The following is a 17,845-nucleotide window of genomic DNA, read 5'->3' on the forward strand; positions in this document are numbered from 1 at the left end:
CCACCGTGATATTGACATATGCACATAATTACCTTTCCTTTTTTCCCTCTTTTTGATACAATTTCATTATTTGCCATGCTGGCTGTGGTGCACCAATAAAGACCAAATATCATATTAGAATTCATGACAGTTTTCACATTGTATTATCAATATGTGGAAATAATTGTCTGCTCTGAGATTAAATTACATTATTGTGTATCTTTTTCATGCCTAATAAATAATGATGGATAGCTTTTATTTTCGTCACCACCTGCAACCATTTAGTCACCCCTTGATTGTGGAAGATGAAATAATAAAAGGCAAGTGTTATGTTGCAAGCGGGGAAGGACACGGTCCAAACAGTTGTACAGCCCCTGTTCCTGTTTGCATTGTTCCAGTCCCTGGACAGCAATCCATGATGGACTAGGAGAGCTGGTAACCCGGGAGGAACCTGGCGAGCCGTTCACAAAGATGAGAGAAAGTGGAAATTTTTTTTTTTCTAGTAGAACAATAATTATTTCTTGGTGCACAATTCTTAATCTGAAAATGAGTTTTTGTTCTGCTGTACAAATCAGTTACGTGCAATTAGAATGCAAAACAGAAGCATATCTGACTGTTTAGCCTTTTTTAAATAGAAATGAAAACAGCCTGGGAAATTGTAGCAAAGTTGAAAATGCATGCTAGGTAATTTCAAAATCCAAAGACATAAAACCATGCATAATAAAAAGGCCACTCTAAACTCATTACATTTTTTGAAATTGGCAATTGGAAGGCTTAATTTTAAAATTAGAATTTGCATGTTTGAAAACTTATTAACTATATTTTTGAATAGCCAAGTGTATTGCCAGCATTAAGGTGTGTTTTGTTTGCTTCCTGTATACAACTGAATTGCCCATAATGTGATTTTATCTATGACCTGTTCAGGCTTTATTATTATTATTATTTTATGGTTCAACATCATGCTCCAGTAAAATTCTGCTCTGGTTGAAACTTTCAAGTTCAAATTATAATCAGCAAATACTTGAATCTTCTAGGGAAAAGAATTGTGTTCGGAGTCATATGACACTATTGTATTTCATCTCTAAAAAAATGCCAAACATTTATAAAAATAAATACTTGATGTTTATAATGAAAGTTGTTATTTGATCATTTCAGTTGAGGACAATGAGGTAAGAAAGCAAGCTGTAGGCAAAATCTTTTCTTGTTTGTTTTCTATTTGGTTGTGTGTCGCTGGTGGACTCTTTATGGAACTGTTTCTCCTGCATAGCTCTATTAATATTACCTAACCAAAAAAAAAAAAAGACAACCTTAGGCAGAGACTCAGACCAAGATCCAAAGGTAATCTTGTCAAATGTCAGATTACCATGGTGAAACAGTTTGGCAAACAGGCCAGCAGTGCGGTATTTGACGAATCCCTGGTGGATGGGTATGCCGCTGGAGTCTGTCTTAGGCTGGGCAGTCTATTAATGTTCCTCCCAGTTGTCTTAGGACATCCATTTAGAAAGAACAGACGGGCCTTTCTCTCATTTATAGCTCTTTTGCTATCTGACTACCCATCTCCCTCTATAATTAAATGCTGAGAATAAAATAATAAACATAATTTTATTTGTGCCATTACTCACTGCTGAAATTGCGTCTTTACATTTCCTATGAGAATCATAGTAGTCATGCTTGCTTCCTTCACACTGGAGAGAGCTGTGCCAAAGTCACAGGCTTTTCTAGATTCTCTGAGGCTGGGAAGAACCGTGTGGAGTCTGAGGAAACCACATCTGAGGAAAATAATTTTACAATATACACGAGTATATTTATCATTTCTCTATGAGGAAGATTTTACCTGACCCATGAAAAACATGTTAGAATACCATCCATGAAAACGAGAAATTCGAAACTGGGCATTTTTCTAGGCATAAAGTCATACACATTAGCAAAGTCAGAACTGGTACATGCTACATACCTCTCCAAGCCCAAGCTAGTCATCTATCCCACAGTTTTCTGTTGAAGCCAAGTCGTACAATAAACATCATAGTCTTGCTCTCTGGTAATAGAAAGTTCTAGAAGGACATCCTCACCCGGTGGTATTTTTTTCTCACCTTATCTTTAGTCTGTTCTCATTTCCTTCAGCAAAAGTCTTCTTGGCATGACCTGCCAAAAAAGAAAAAAGAAAAAGAAAATATATTGGATTATTCTCCCAGAAATGTACAAAGTGGAAGCAGGGAGCTGGTTCCATTAGAAGAAGTTATTCCTAGTTCTGTCAGAATTTTCTTTTTATTTTCATACTTTGCCTCTTTCTAGGTGTTGCTAGTTCCCATGTTTCTGGAGTCTATACATGTGAGAACTCACAAAACATTTAATGTGCACCAAAATCATTATCTTTCTTAGTTTGCAAGGGGAGGGAACCTAAGCAAAATCTCTCACATCCAAATGTGATGCTGGACCATAGGGCCCCAAGACAACCCTCTGACTAATGGCTCATTGCTCTAAGAGAAACCAATTATTCTACATTTTTCAGAAAAAAAAAAAAAAACATCTGGGGGAAAACTCTAGAATAATAAACTAAGTGTAAAAATAGCGGCAAATGTCAACATCCATGAACCTTTTGGGGTACTTCCAACCTTTAAAAAATTTATACATCAGCTGTGTAATTTCTAGATACTCTACTTTTTATGGAAGTTTTAATATTGAGACGAATAATCTCTTCATCTAGAATATAGCCAGTGTCCTACATTAAATAACGAGCTCAGTTACTTGGGATAAAGACCCTGAGCAGAAACCTCTAATGGAGTGCTAAATATTCATTCCCGTCGATATTCTAAAGGCTGGAATGTGTAGTCTTTTTGGCTGGACTTTCTCAGTACAGTATGATTGCTTTCGCGTTCCCAGCAGTGATCTTAAAGTCCTGTTAGTATTTAACAACTCATTCTGGCCTCCAGAAAATGCTGTGTTAGGAAAGGAAAAGCAGACTCTTTGGCTAGAGTTGTGGAAGAAAGGCGGGGCCTCATGAGTTACATGACTGCATAAGATGTGGGCAATTTGATTTGGGCCCCCAATTCAGGCTCTTGCGTTGGAGCTGTGAACTCAAGTATGCATGAGAAAGTCACCTCCTGAAGGAAAGATTTCCATGCATCTGCAGAACAAAGAGGACCAATTACAGCTCCCTTTAAGCTTTTAGGTCATGCAGCAAGTTTTAGGATCTCAAACTTAGAGACAGACATCACAAAATAGTCCCTCAGCGATGGATTTGACTGTGTCGCTAGTCTGGCCGGTGACTAGTAAATAGTGAACAGACAAGATGATGTCATAGATGAGCTTTCATTGTTTGCCAAGATGTTCTGTGTCTTCCTTTATCTCCAACATGTCGGACAAAGTAACTAGAACATAGCCCCATAGGTGGTGATTCTTTCCCAGGTAAAGTGGTATACTAGAGTTCACCACATGACACACGAGCAAGACATTTACTTGGAAGCTCCAAAGCAGAGATGCCTGGTGAAATGTGTGACACCACCCACTGGGCCAGTAGACTTGGCAATAAAACAGGAGCTCAAGTCACCAGTCTTAATGTCCAGACCAAGGACAGTTGGATGGCGCTCCACGACACACTATTTAAACTTTTCTGAAAGTTCAGGGATATATCTTTCGAGATCCGTCAGTACTTCAGAAGCAGGGCTCGCCAGACCAATCAATCTAGTGCAAAGTTTGTTTTTAGAACTCAAGTTCCTTGTTCTGCTTTGCAAGCAGATGTCTTCAAAGATATATTATGAAGAGATTATGTGATTTGGGGTGTAGCGATTCTGCCAGTTATAATTAAAAGGGCCAACATCCAAGTTTTGTTTTCTTTATAAACACTGCAGAGTGTGTCAGTGGCCAATCTAAAATTACCCAGAGAAGAGTGTGCGTTCTTCTTTAGCACAAGATAATGAAGATGGCGTGTGAAACGCGGCACGGTTATAATAAGCTGGTGGACTTGTCCTATGCACAAGCTTGTCCAAATGTAATTATAGGAGTCTCAAGAGAATTGTTGCTTCCTAAACTGTCCAGTCAAGTGACTCCAAAGTTAATATGATCAAATTAACAGACTGGCTTTGAAAGTCTACCATTGTGCCTTCAAAAATAGCTACCTTGAGTCAATTATCTTTCCCAAGTAGGAAGAGACACCTTTTAGAAGCATCTCACTTCAGGGCATTCTCTCTCTCTCTCTCTCTCTCTCTCTCTCTCTCTCTCTCTCTCTCTCTCTCTCTCTCTCCCTCCCTCCCTCCCTCCCTCCCTCCCATCCCTCCCTCCCTCCCTCCCTTCTTCCCAAATGCTCCTGGGAAGGCTAAGTGAGTGTGAATCTGAAGACACAAAAGGCCGCCGGCTCTTCTCTCATGAATGGAGAACACAGGACTAGTCGGAGCCTGCTCTGAGGTTTGTATGGTTGGGAAAGGTGTGATTGCCAGACTCCACAATATGAATCACCAGGGAAAGAAGCAAGACCAGGACCCAGAGAAGGACAAAGAACATCAAGCTAATAGTTTACTCATCTACCTCTGTGGCCTTTATATACACTGTAGAAAAAAAATGATATCTCATATCCCAAACATCAACATGTAATTGGGAAACACTCTGAGACAGGGGACATCAGTGCTGGAATTCTAGGGAAGCAGAAATGAAAACATCCCCTCAGTGTGTGTTGGGAAGAACTTTTCCTAAATTCTTAGGAGTAACTAACATGTTGGAGGAGAATCCCAATGCATCCTATGGGAGACATCCTCTGAGGAGTCCTCCCTAGGGGTGACAATGGATAAGGGACTAGTAGATTCCCGAAGTGCCTTGGGCATGAGGGACACTCATGACAAAAATCTCACTAAAAACCAGCCTTGCTTCTTGCCATAGTTTTGTTTGCTTTGGGTATTCTCAGTGGAGGTGGAGGGGAGCTCCTATCTCAAATTTAACCAAGTTTAACCCCAAGATCATCTGTAGTCGTAAAGGAGGAAAATGGCATAAAGAAAAAATAACTGAAGTTTACCACAATATTGGGTTTCCAGTGCCCTGCATGTTTTCTAATGCTGAGGGACATGTGCTTCCTTTTCTCCTGGGGTATGCGTATGCTGGGAGAGACTGTCGCACACTATCTCTGTATAGATAGATCCAAGCCATTTCCCCATGTGTGGACAGAGCAGTCTTTTTCTAATGCAAAATGCAATTGATTCTCTAATATCTGTGCGAAGAGCAAGATGCTCCCTCTGGCCTGGTTTGTCCCTGCACTCTGCAACCTCTTATTGCCTCCTTTCCCCTCACTGTCTCCACCAATCTCCTGTTATTTTCTTCCATTCCATGAGCACCGTACGAGTAACTGCTGTCTGTACCCCTCTTGATAGACACTTTCTCATGGGTTCCTTCTTAGTTAAGATAAATGCTTCTACTTGAGGTTTTGATAGGACCGTGAGGAGAAGCCTTCATAAATTTGTTTCTGATAGGACCATGATTCTCCTTGTCACAGTGTGGTGGTATTGTGTTCCCCCAAATATTGTGTACCCTAATAAACTTATCTGGGGTCAGAGAACAGAAAAGCCACTAGATACTTAGGATAGGAAGTGGTAGCACACGCCTTTAATCCTAGCATTCCAGAGGCAGAAATCCACGTGTTCAAGGATACAGCCAAGCTTGATGAGTCATGCCTTTAATCCCAGGGAGTGGTGGTAGAAAGCAGAAAGGTATATAAGGCGTGAGGACCAGGAACTAGAAGTTTTTAGCTGGTTAAGCTTCAGGCTTTCGAGCAGCACAGTTCAGCTGAGAGCCATTGGGATGAAGACACAGAAGCTTCCAGTCTGAGGAAACAAGATCAGCTGAGAAGTTGGCCAGGTGAGGTTAGCTGTGGCTTGTTCTGTCTCTCTGATCTTCCAGTGTTCACCCCAATACTTGGCTCCAGGTTTGATCTTATTAATAAGAACTTTTAAGATTCCTGCTACATCACAGAGATGAGCATAAATTTACATTTGTGTGTGCAGTCAATTAGTATATGTATCCTGGACTATATGCCCCATTCAAACATGAACATGGGGTGGAGCTCCTAAGGTGCACAGTTGGAGACTTCTCGGTTCTACTTCCATTGTTAGTCTGATTAAGCGATACCAGACTGCAAAAAAACAGTCCTGGCATTTCAGCACTTTAATGTGTCGGAAGTTGATGTGTCTTTCTTGGCCCAGACATGGGTTTGAACTGAGAGCAGTTGCTCTGCCCCGTGGGTGCATGGCTTCAGGCTTTTTCCTTCTACTGATTATGCATCTCTGAAGCCCCAAAGGCCTCCCCAGGATTTTTGCATGAATCGTACAGCAAGCAAAGATAGAAAAAGGTGAAGAGTGGGGACGTATATACATGTATATATATATATATATAGCTTTTATTCGTACCTCTTGACTTGAGTATAGTCACATGGCTGCATCTGGTTGCAGGCAAGGCTGGGAAACGTGGCCTTCCTAGTGGTACCCATGATTTTTGCCTCTACCACAATTAGATAAGGTCACCAAGATTTCCCAGCGGTTACTGGCTACTCCAAAAATTATTATCAATGAGGAAAGAAAACAGTTTTTAAACCCAATTTCCCAAAAAAAGGGAAGAGCCAGCATAACATGGATTGACTGGTGGTATTATGTCTGTCTAGGAATATGCTAGATGGTTTAGTAAATACAGTTTTTCTGCTACAGTGAATCTCAAAACAAGTACATTTTTCAAAATGAACTTTGAAGAATCAGCTAGAGGCTGTACAGATTTCCATATTCCCTTTAGGATTTTTCGTTTTCATATTGTGTTCATGTGCCAAAGTGAAAATAGCTTTCCACAAAATGGAAGTTACACTCCAAGGCTGTAATCGTGTTCTCTCTTACCGAAGTACAGCAGACTCTCAAAGCCAGTGATGTAATGTTGCAAGCAGGATCTTCTCCTCCGATGTCTGTCTGGGACGCTGTCAAACAGAAGAGGAAAATGGAACATGTGCATGATGACTTTTCAATCAACAGGCACAAAAGACCCTGGTAGATAAGTCAGCTGAAAGAGACCGTGTCCAGCAACTCACTGGCAGAACTGCAAAGACACCATTTTATGTTTGACAGTGAAGATAGTCTCAAAGAATAATGTATCAGGGAAAAAAATCAACCTGTTCTATAGAACTGCCACATTTAGTATTTCTCTAGTTAATGTGTCTATATCAACCTTAGTATTGGGGAAAGTTTTTCTCCTTTGGGAAACTATATATACTGAACCTAGTTGGGTTCTTTGATGTTCAAAGCAGACATGAAATTGGATTTCCAAGCAAGTGACAAAGAAAGAGTAAGATTAAGTACCAAGGTCATCTATAAAATTGATTGAACTGCTTGTTGAATCATGGAGTTCTTTGTCATAAAGAAGCACTTATCAAATTTGTTTTTCATCTTTGCTAGTCATTAATTCGTGCCTATCTTTTTTAATTATGTATATATATGTGTGTGTGTGTGTGTGTGTGGACCTGTATGAGGGGTATATACACATGAGTGCAAATGCCTGAAGAGACAGGAAGATCTCCTGGAGCTGAAGGTACAGGCAATATGGAGCCACTCAGTGAGGACGGTGGGTTTCTCTGGTTAAGAGCAGTATACGCTGAGCCATCGCTTCAGCCCCAATGCATACATTTTATCATCATGGCGTCCTCCTATTTGTGGAGATGAGTAGGAAAGTTCTTGGTCAGATCTTCCATCCAATTCCACTCCTTTTCCCTCACTTTTATAATAGTGAAAGCTGGTGTCCAGGTGCACTGCTTTACTTCATTATCTCTGTGACACTGGCCAGTATGAGCACAGCTCATCTCCCTCAGCACTAAGGAATAAAAAGCTATGCTGCCTGAACTATAATGTAATGCTTTCTTATCACCTAGAATTTTTGTTCTGTACTTACTAAAAGAACAGTTTTAGACTTAGACACATATTTTTATCATATTTCACACTTGTGCAAACATAAAAAGTAAAACATAAGTAAAATAAGTTGGTTAAAGTGTTCCTAAAATTTCTGCATATTTATGGTCCAACCCTTAGGAATTCGTCTTTGACGTAGCGGGTGATGTCCGTACTTTCCACCCACTCTGATTCTCTGCCATCTTGTACCTTAGCATCCCTAAGAGTTTCCACGGTAATCTCTGAGATGTGCTTCCAAGCTGCTGACCTTATTCATGGAGCAAGTTTGTGTGAGCAAGCTCAGAGGATGACACCTCTTCCATGATAATGTTCTGTTAAGTTGAGGAAAATGTATAGAGAGAAATTGTAAAATTCTATGGGTTAATTAAGGTCCATCTCAAAACATAACCCAACAGTTTGTCTCAATCCCCTGAGTTATCTGCTGTCTCCCAGATATGTACAATGACATCACATCTTGTCTTTATTTCATCTTTTCTGCCTACTGGCACAGACTTTTTATATTCTAATATCAATGAAGGCCTTTATTTACCATGTTCAATGTGACTTATAAGTTATGTTTATAGAAATAAAAAATGCTTATGAAATTTATGTAGGTAACACATATTAAAATACTTAAATGTCTACCTTTAATCAACTTCTTAAATTTGAATTTTATCTCTCTCTAGTCCCTCAAGGGAAATAGCAATTCAGTGTAAGCTTTTTCCTTAAGAGCTATGAATGAATCAAATGTGGTGGGGATTGTGTGTGTGTGTGTGTGTGTGTGTGTGTGTCTTTTTAAAATCATGCTTTCATACTGGAGAGATGGCTCAGTGGTTAAGAGCACTTGCTGCTCTTGAAGAGGACCTGGGTTTGGTTCTTAGCACCTACATGATGGCTCACAACCATCTGTAACTCCAGTTCCAGGGGATCCAGTACCTTTTTCTGGCCACTTCATGCACCAGGCATACATGTAGTACACATATGTATATGTAGGCCAACACTCATACACAAAATAAAAATACAATAATTTTTAAAATCATGTTTTCTTACCATCTTATCTTTTATACTTCAGAATTACTTTTCTTCATTCCTGGCCAGTCTTAACGTTCTATCCTTTCCTGGATTTGACCTTTAACCTCATCTCCTTTCCTCTTGCCCACATTTCTTTAAGGTCAGTGCTATTGTGAACGTTAGCTTCATTAAATTGGGATTGTTCAGTGTTTGACATAAACTCCCTACAAACACTTTTATGAAGTCTTACATGCTCTGTATATTGTCAATACCAAACTCAATGATTATATGGTTTAGATTTATTGTTTTATGGGCTGTCTTAAACTGGAGATGTTTTAGTTTTTATTTACAACTTAACACTGCTAAACATATCCTACTTAATACCATAATTACTTCCTAACTACTTTGTCATAAAAGCAAAGACATCTTCATCAACTCTGTTATTTTTTTATTCATGTTACAATAGTATTTTTTTCTATGTGTTTTCAGTTTAAAATATATTTTCTATGGTAGTGACTGTGTGAGTCTTTGAAATGCAACTAGACAGATGTACTGACCACGGTTACCAAGGGAGCAGTTTCCTTGACGATGGCCAACTGTCATCAAAGCAGTCCACGGTCTCTTTCCTCCCATGTGACTTGCTCTCACATGTTGAAAACTGGAGTTAGAGGAAGAGGCTTTTTGTAAATTGTGAGCCTCTAGCTGCCCAACAAGCCACTGATTTTTCCTGGAGCACAGTGGCACGCTGTGGTTTTAACTGAGCCCTTTCCCAAGGGCCGAAGGCCACAGTTGGTCATGAAGGACTTCCCGCTTCTCACACTTTCCGTTTCACTCTCCTAGTCACTTGAACAAGATCCAAAAATGCTGCAGCCGATGTCCAAGGCCAATGCTGCAAGAGACGTAATAGCAGAGGGACATCTTTGGAAGAGTAATTGTTTTTCTAGTGACTAAAATGAGAGGTGTAAAAACTGGGGCGTTATTTCCAGTCACTACATTGTTTCTCTATGTATTTCTGTAAGTCATGAAAGAGAGTGTTAATTCATGTGCCCCTTTTGTGGGATTGGGACAGTGTTTCACCACGTGGCTCTTAATGGACTGAAATTCACTGTTATAGACTAGACTGGACAAGAACCACTGAGATCCTCCTGCCTTTGCCTCCCAAGTGCTGGGGTTAATGGCTTGTGCCCCCATACCAGGCAAGAGAATATGAATTCTTGTTTATATGCTTTAATTCTGTATTTAAAATCTATGGTTAAGATGAGCTGATTTTTTTAATCTTAAGAAACATAAGAAAAATATTTACATATCTTCTCTGTTTTGTTTCCTGAGACAGAATCCTGTAAAATAGCCCTTGAGCATAACTTGTGACCCAGGCTTGCCTCAAACTCACAATCCTCCTACGCCAACCTCCCTGATGCTGGGGCTGTAGGCATGTACCACCAAGCCTAGCTTCCACTTATATTTTTGAACCAGGAAAGACTTAAAGTGACCTACAAAACTACAGCAGTACATTATTTCTCAGAGTATGCAGCACAGTTCATATGGGGCTTGCTGAACATGAAGCTATTGTGTTCAGTGGTTAGGGGTGCTGTATTATTGTTGATGGCTAAGATTCCCATTTCATGGCCGGGCGGTGGTGGCACACGCCTTTAATCCCAGCACTCGGGATTAAAGAACTCACAGAGCCAGGCAGATCTCTGTGAGTTCGAAGCCAGCCTGGTCTACAGAGCGAGATCCAGGACAGGCACCAAAACCACACAGAGAAACCCTGTCTTGAAAAAAAAAGATTCCCATTTCACGGGTTTAAAAAAAAATTGAAGGTTTGAGAGAGAGATGACTGTGATAATCATTCACAACTAGTAATGAGTGTGAGGATTCGGACTCGGAGCAAATGGGTTCCCTACTGGCTTCATACTCTCTACTCCATCAATAAATGTGCTGACTGCCTTCAGTGTGTATCAAGACAACAGGAATTGCTGCTACCTTTGACTGTTCCTCCCCTTGCCTACACTAAGATAGTTAGTAATGTGTAAAATGCAAATTTTTGATATTTCGTTTCACCTTAGAATTGTAAACATGTATAAAAATAATTTTTATTTTTTTTCCATTTTCCAATATTCATTTTAATAACTACATATATGACATTAACCACAATAGTCAAGAGATAGAACAAAGCTAAATGTTCATCAACAGATAATTGGTACGCAAACTCTGTTATAGCCACACAATGGAATATTATGCAGCCATAAAAGGAATGAGGCATCAATACACATCACAACTTATAAAGTTTTGGTATGTGTTAGATAAGTATCCTTCAAAAGCACATGTGCTAACGGCTTGGTCCCCAGCCCACAATACTGTATGCAGGAACTGTTATGATACAATGCCTAGAGGAAGTCTTTAGTCACAAGCACTTGAAAAAGATATTGGAACCCCAATGTCTTCTCTTTCTCTCTTTCATACCCTGACAATGAGGAAGTGTTCTTGCCCTGCATAGCTGTCACAGGACTCTGCCTTGTCCTGAAAGCAGTGGCACATACCAATGATGGACAGAAGTCTCCAGAATTAAGAACCAAATCGACCTTTCTTTTTATCAGATGAGATTGGATGTGTCCAGAGTGCTTCCCATAGATAAGCTTTTCTCCTTCTAAACTGGTTGTTTCCAGTTCTTGTCACAGTAACAGAAAGCTGACTGATACAACTTTCAGAAGTTTTTACTACACCATGGATTTTTAGAAACAAAAACATACTCAGGAATTGATTCATAGTTTCCATAGTGTTAACAACAGTAGTCGGCCAGCGAGCTATGGTATTCAGCATTATCAGCCTCTTTCCATCTGGCACTGTGCATCTCTTTTATATTAAATTTTATTTGAAGACAGAAGTCATGAGCTAAAACTGTGTGAGAATAAAATTTTAGAGATGTAAAAACAAAGGGGGAAACTTCCCATTTTTGAAAATGTACTAGATGTTGTTCTGCTTCCACTAGATCCAAGAAGAAAGGGGGTCAATAAAAGACTCACTCATGACCTTGACGGAGATATGACCTTGACAGTGTTGACACTTACAGAAGCATCTCTAAGTAAACCAGAAAATCAAAAGCTTCTCAGGAAACATTGTGTGTGGAGTAGAAAGCCTCTGGATAATTGTGTTTTCTTCCTGGGAGTCTTGGCCTGTAGACAGACTTGACCTTGGTCCTTCTAAATTAGTCTCAGCACAGAAAAGTGTCCAAACATCCCACTTGGAAGATATGCTAAATATTGTGTTCCACTTGGAGAGTCTTGAGCCATTCTTTTGAGAATGATCCCAATCAATGTTTGTGAATTTATAGCTTAAATTCTTTAAAATATTTGTCTAGGCGCTCCCTTTTAGTATATACCTTCTGCTAAAACACTAACGATAAAGCTGTTCTCTAGTGTCTACATTCCAAAGAGAATTTTAAAACCTTTTTGTAATTGGATGGTCAGGTACAAAGCATCAAGTATTTGTAGTATTGGTGTTTTGTTTGTTTGTTTGTTTGTTTCCTTTCTAAAAATGGATACCTCCTGGTGTATAACCTCTGCTTCCTCCATCCGCTTGAGGTGCCGCCTGTGTGTCTCCTTCAGGGCAGACCTGCTTCCTCTTTTGTGAAGCAGCAGCCAGGGAGACTCTGGTGCTCGCCATGGCTGATGAGAAACCCAATGAAGGAGTCAAGACTGAGAACAACCATCATATTAATTTGAAGGCGGCAAGGAAGGAAGGTTCTGTGGTGCAGTTTAAGATGAGGAGGCAGACACCAGTTAGTAAATAGAAAATAGAAAAACCTTTTGTGAATGACAGGATTTATCAATGAGGCAGATCAGATTCCAGTTTGATGGGCAACCAGTCAATGAAACAGACACACCCGCACCATTGGAAATGGAGAATGAAGGTACACCTCATATGTCCTAGCAGCAGACAGGAGGTGTCTACTGAAAAGGGAACCTGCTACTTTACTCCAAGAGTTTGTTATAGCTCAAGAATACCTTCTCTATGAGAAAGCCATAATTTGGGTCCACCACATTGACTACCAAAGTATAGTTCTCCCTGTTCTTTCATTTCCCCATCCTCATTCCCTAATTGTACGTAAAATAATCAGTGTATGTGCACAAGCATATTTTGCTTTTTGGTCCTGTTCCCTCCTACACCACACCACCCCTGCCTCTCTCTTTCTCTCTATAACTGATCTGGATCATCCATTTTATCCTGCCCTCAGACATGGAACTCTGCCTGTAGCCCAACCATAAAAGGACATTTTTGAGATGGTTCTGGAAGATAGTAGCATTTTAATGAGTAGATTCAGTAAATATCTGTACCTCACCAGTGGGTATCATCCAATACATCATTCATATTCATTCTCATAATATAATCTCTCTTCTCTCCTCTCCTCTCCTCTCCTCTCCTCTCCTCTCCTCTCCTCTCCTCTCCTCTCCTCTCCTCTCCTCTCCTCCCCTCCCCTCCCCTCCCCTCCCCTCCCCTCCCCTCCCCTCCCCTCTTTTCTTTTCTTTTCTCTCTCTCTCTCTCTCTCTCTCTCTCTCTCTCTCTCTCTCTCTCTCTCTCTCTCTCTCTCTCTCACTGTCTCTCTCACTCTCTCTCCTAAATGGCCAATGTTCAAATGGAGATGGTCTGGAGGGGAAGTACAGGTTCTGTGAAAATCTCCCTTCTCTCCGTGAGTGCACATTCATTCACCTATCTCTATATTCCAATGAGTTGTTTTTGCTTTCATTGTTTTAGAAAAAAAAAACCCAACAGCACAAAATCCTTGCATGCCTTGTTCAGTTGGAGAATTTCAATGTTTTCATTTATCATGGTAAAGCCAAGAGCAACTGTATAACTTTTTGGTACACACCTGTTACATATAGGGCAATCTGTCTTTAAGTAGGGGTAAATTACTCTTGAACAAAATGATGCTGAAGAGTTTTCCCTTCAAGGCAAGCATCTTGTTGTTTAAATAAACTTCTTGTTTAAAATGAAGAAAAAAAATCAATACCTCCTAACTGTAGCCTGTTACCGCTCTGTCTTTCACAGCCATGCTGTGGTTTGGGGGTTGTTGTGTTTTAAGTGACACATGATTGATGTAATCTGGCATGATTCATTACAATGTCAAGCAGCAGCAGAACATTTTAGAGAAAAAATATTCATCAAAATCTATTACTGTAGAAATTGCTGCTTGAAGATTCTTTCTTTGGGTTACTTTCATGTGTGGTAAAACAACACCTTGCTGACGTCACAGCCCATGTTTTGGGGTTTTGTTTTGTCTGGAAGTGTGGTTATTAAAATGGCTTCAGCTGAAGTCTCCCTGTTACCTCAGGGTAACACACTAAGTATCAAATGAATACCAAACAACCTGCCAAAGGCTTGCCCATTTACCTCCAACTGAGAGACATTCAGTTCATGTCTTAGGAAGGAAGAGGGGGAGGACTCGGAATCCAGCAGTGCTCCACCCCAACGCAGATCATAACTTTATTGTGTGATTGCAAAACTGTAGCTTTAAAGAAACGTTTTATTTGCATATTAAACCGTCCTTTAAAAAAACCCACAATATCCTTCTCTCTAAGCCAATATTCCCTCTTTCTGTTTAAGCCCATTCAGTAGTTATGTGAAGCCTCATGGTAGTTAGTCCTCAAATGTCTTTTGAAGTGATTTTGCAAATATTTGGTGTCCAACTAACTCCTTCCATTATAATCCTATCAGTCAGGAGTTGTTTCTTTATGCTAGCCTTACTATGAATTATTAAAAATGCCACAATTTTCAAGAGATTTGAGCAAAGGAACCTATTTAAATATATATACATTAAAATTCACAGTGGTATTGATTCAAAAAATAAAAGATGAAAGAAAGGTCCTTCAGAGTAGCCTTCATGACTTGTTATTACCCAAACATGAATATTCTCTCCTGCCTCAGTGTTATCCATGCTACTGGACACAATCCCGTTGCCCACCACGGTATCCTTTGACCTGCCATCTCCCTACCCACCCACTGCCGTCTTCATGTTGTATCCAGAAGCAGTCATTCCAATAATGGCTATCCATGCCAGTCACTATACAAGGTGCTTAGGATCTAGAAAGAAAACTAAGTAGGATAAAGGCAAACGTGAGAGGAAATGTTTGTGTTGGGTGTTTTGATAAGTATTAGAAGCGAGAAAGTGAAGGCAGAGGAAGAAATAAGAATACTCTACCACGTTGTTTATTTACGCGAATGGACCTTTGAGCATGGGCTGTACACACTGCTGTATACCAGGCACAGTTCTAGCTTGAATGGGAAACAAAGCAAAGGAGACGTGCGCACTAGCTTATCCTTTACCCCTGGAGACATAGACAGACCTCAATGTAAGGAGTTTATGAAGCATCCACGGCCCTGGTGAGGGGCTCAGCCCTACGGGGGTCTAGCCATTGCTTTCAAGCATGTGCAGTCAATCTTCCTGTCCAGTCCTTTAACCATCCAGTAATACTCATGAGCGACTTCCTTGCTGAGTCTTTAGTGTTGCTTATGCTATTCTGGTACCGCAGTCTCTCTCAGGGTTCACCCCCAACGCCTTCCCCAAGGGAGTACACGCCTCGACCACCTGTGGCAGCCTTGCAAACTTGCGCAGTCTTCCTGCTTGAGAAACAGGCGATTCCTTGCTGTCCACTTTACTGAGCTGTTCTTTTCAGTGTTTCGTCGTATTGAAAAGAGGACTAAGAACAGCATAGGTGGCGAAAAAGTCAGGGCCACGTGAGGAAGTGGAATCCCAGTTGCCTTCTCTGTGGCCCCACTGTCTCCTGGGGTTCATTTTGGGAAGCCCTCGTGAGTTAGAGGGATTGGCCATGCCACTTTCATTCTCCGGGAGCAGGGAAGGGCATCCATGGCTTGATCTCACCTTTCCCATAGCATAGTCTGTGAGTGTTAAGGTAGTCGGCTGTCAATCATGAACTAGGAGAAGAAGCAAAGGGACTGAAGATGTGGCTCAGTAGCAGAGTGCCTGGATAACACGTGCAAGGCTCTGGCTTTGATCACTAACAGAAAGGAAAGAAAGGGGAGGAAGAAATGAGAGAGGAGGGGGACAGAGGACAGAGAAAGGGGAAAAGGAAAGGAAAAAGAGACATGAGGATGTGTACTCAAAACAGCCAATAAAACATAAGTGATAAGCTCGCTGCTTAAACTAGTAGAGACATGCTTACGTAACTGCTGTAACTGTGTTACATGTTTTACATCAAAGGATACACATATAGGATACTTCATGCAAGAAATAAAAACTTTCTGAAGAACCCATTGGAAACTGCAGCATCAAAAATCAGAATGTGCTGTTTTTAAAAGTCATAGGAGAGGCTTAATAGAAAATTGTCCATTATAAACTAATGAACTAAGGAAGGCAGGTCAATGAGAGAAGTCTTCATTCTGAAGCTTGGGGAAGAGGAAATCTAAATACACAGAGAACTGTCAGATAAGACCAAGGGGCCCATTTGTATAAGTAGAGTCTGGTAAGGAAAAGAGAGACCAGAATAAAAAAATGTTTGAAGAAATGATGTTGACTGTCCCCAACTGTAGTGAAAAACAAACCCATAAAACCCCAAATAATTCAGCCACCCTCAGCCAGTATAAATACAGAGGTAAAGCACATTCAGGACACAACAGTGAAATGTTGCATCATACCAAACTGAATAAGTTTATTGGAGACTGTCTTTGAGCCTAACATATGCAATGCAAAATTCCTACAAAGAAATAGAACATACACTTCCAAGAAAGGAAGGAAGGAAGGAAGAGAGAGAGAGAGAGAGAGAGAGAGAGAGAGAGAGAGAGAGAGAGAGAAAGAAAGAAAGAAAGAAAGAAAGAAAGAAAGAAAGAAAGAAAGAAAGAAAGAAAGAAAGAAAGAAATGTAAATGTGCCTATCCAAGGTCACATGGCTGGAGGTGAAGCCAGGGTTAGACCTCACAGTCTAGCTCCAGAGACATAGTCTTGACCTGCCTGACATAATACTTAGGTGGTGTTGCAAAGCATGAATGGCTTCGCTGAATTGAGCTCTGCCTTGCTTTTTCTTGTACTATCATTGCATTTTCATCTGCATCACACTCCTCATAAGACAGACAGATGTTGATGACAGTCCACATAGATGCTTCTGTGAAGGTGGTGCATCTTGACTTGGCTTCTGTGTCTGTAGTCTGTGACATTAAACTAGCGTGAGCACCTTTCTAGGAAAACTGGAGTTTGAGATATGCACTGTCAGGTGTACCATGGAACATAAATAGTTGCTTGCTACTGGCTATTTGGAATGACTGGTATTGTGGATTTTGTTCTCTATTCTGTTAACTACCTGAAGTAAACCCTGATTAGAAAAACATTAATTGGGAAGTTTTGAAAAATAAGCACAAGTTGTAAGTTGCATGCTGTTCTGAATAGTGTGATGAAATCTTGGACCATCCACATCATGCCAGGCATCCTAATCATCTTCAATCTGCCGTATTCTCGCAGTATACACGACCCAACTGCCAGGCTATTAGTAAACACCCTAATCATCAAGAAAACTACCAGAATCGGGTGGTACTTTTGACCAACTAATTTACTTATGTTAATAATGTCTCCAAAGTGTAAAATATTGGAAATTCAAATACACTACAAGGAAGTCATAACATGATCCTCTTAAGAGAAAGGGGGGAGAGATACTTACGATGCATTAAGGGAGAAAGTACACATAGCTTTCATTGCAGTGTTTATTATAATTGCTCTGTTCTTGGTAGGCTTTGCTGCTGATCTTTGTCCCTACTTTATAAACTTATTCTTTTTCTTGTGTAGTTGTGTCTGGGAAAACACAACGATGTGAGGGGTTTGGTGCTACCTGCCATTTCCGAGGAGCACTGATGGTCTCAGAACATCCTCCCACGTGTGAGGTAGGACAGCTTGAGCACACACACACAGCACAGCAGAAGACCCCTTAGCCCCATTTTTGGCTCCTTTTAAAGCAT

At 40.4% G+C, this 17,845-nt stretch overlaps 1 pseudogene; it reads left to right on the forward strand.

Annotated features, from left to right (window-relative positions):
• The first annotated feature begins 12,549 nt into the window (after positions 1-12,549).
• LOC102927580 (small ubiquitin-related modifier 2-A-like) lies at positions 12,550-12,842 on the forward strand (annotated as a pseudogene).
• Positions 12,843-17,845: the final 5,003 nt, after the last annotated feature.

The sequence above is a fragment of the Peromyscus maniculatus genome, chromosome 3 (assembly GCF_049852395.1).
Source record: "Peromyscus maniculatus bairdii isolate BWxNUB_F1_BW_parent chromosome 3, HU_Pman_BW_mat_3.1, whole genome shotgun sequence".
Lineage (NCBI taxonomy): Eukaryota > Metazoa > Chordata > Mammalia > Rodentia > Cricetidae > Peromyscus > Peromyscus maniculatus.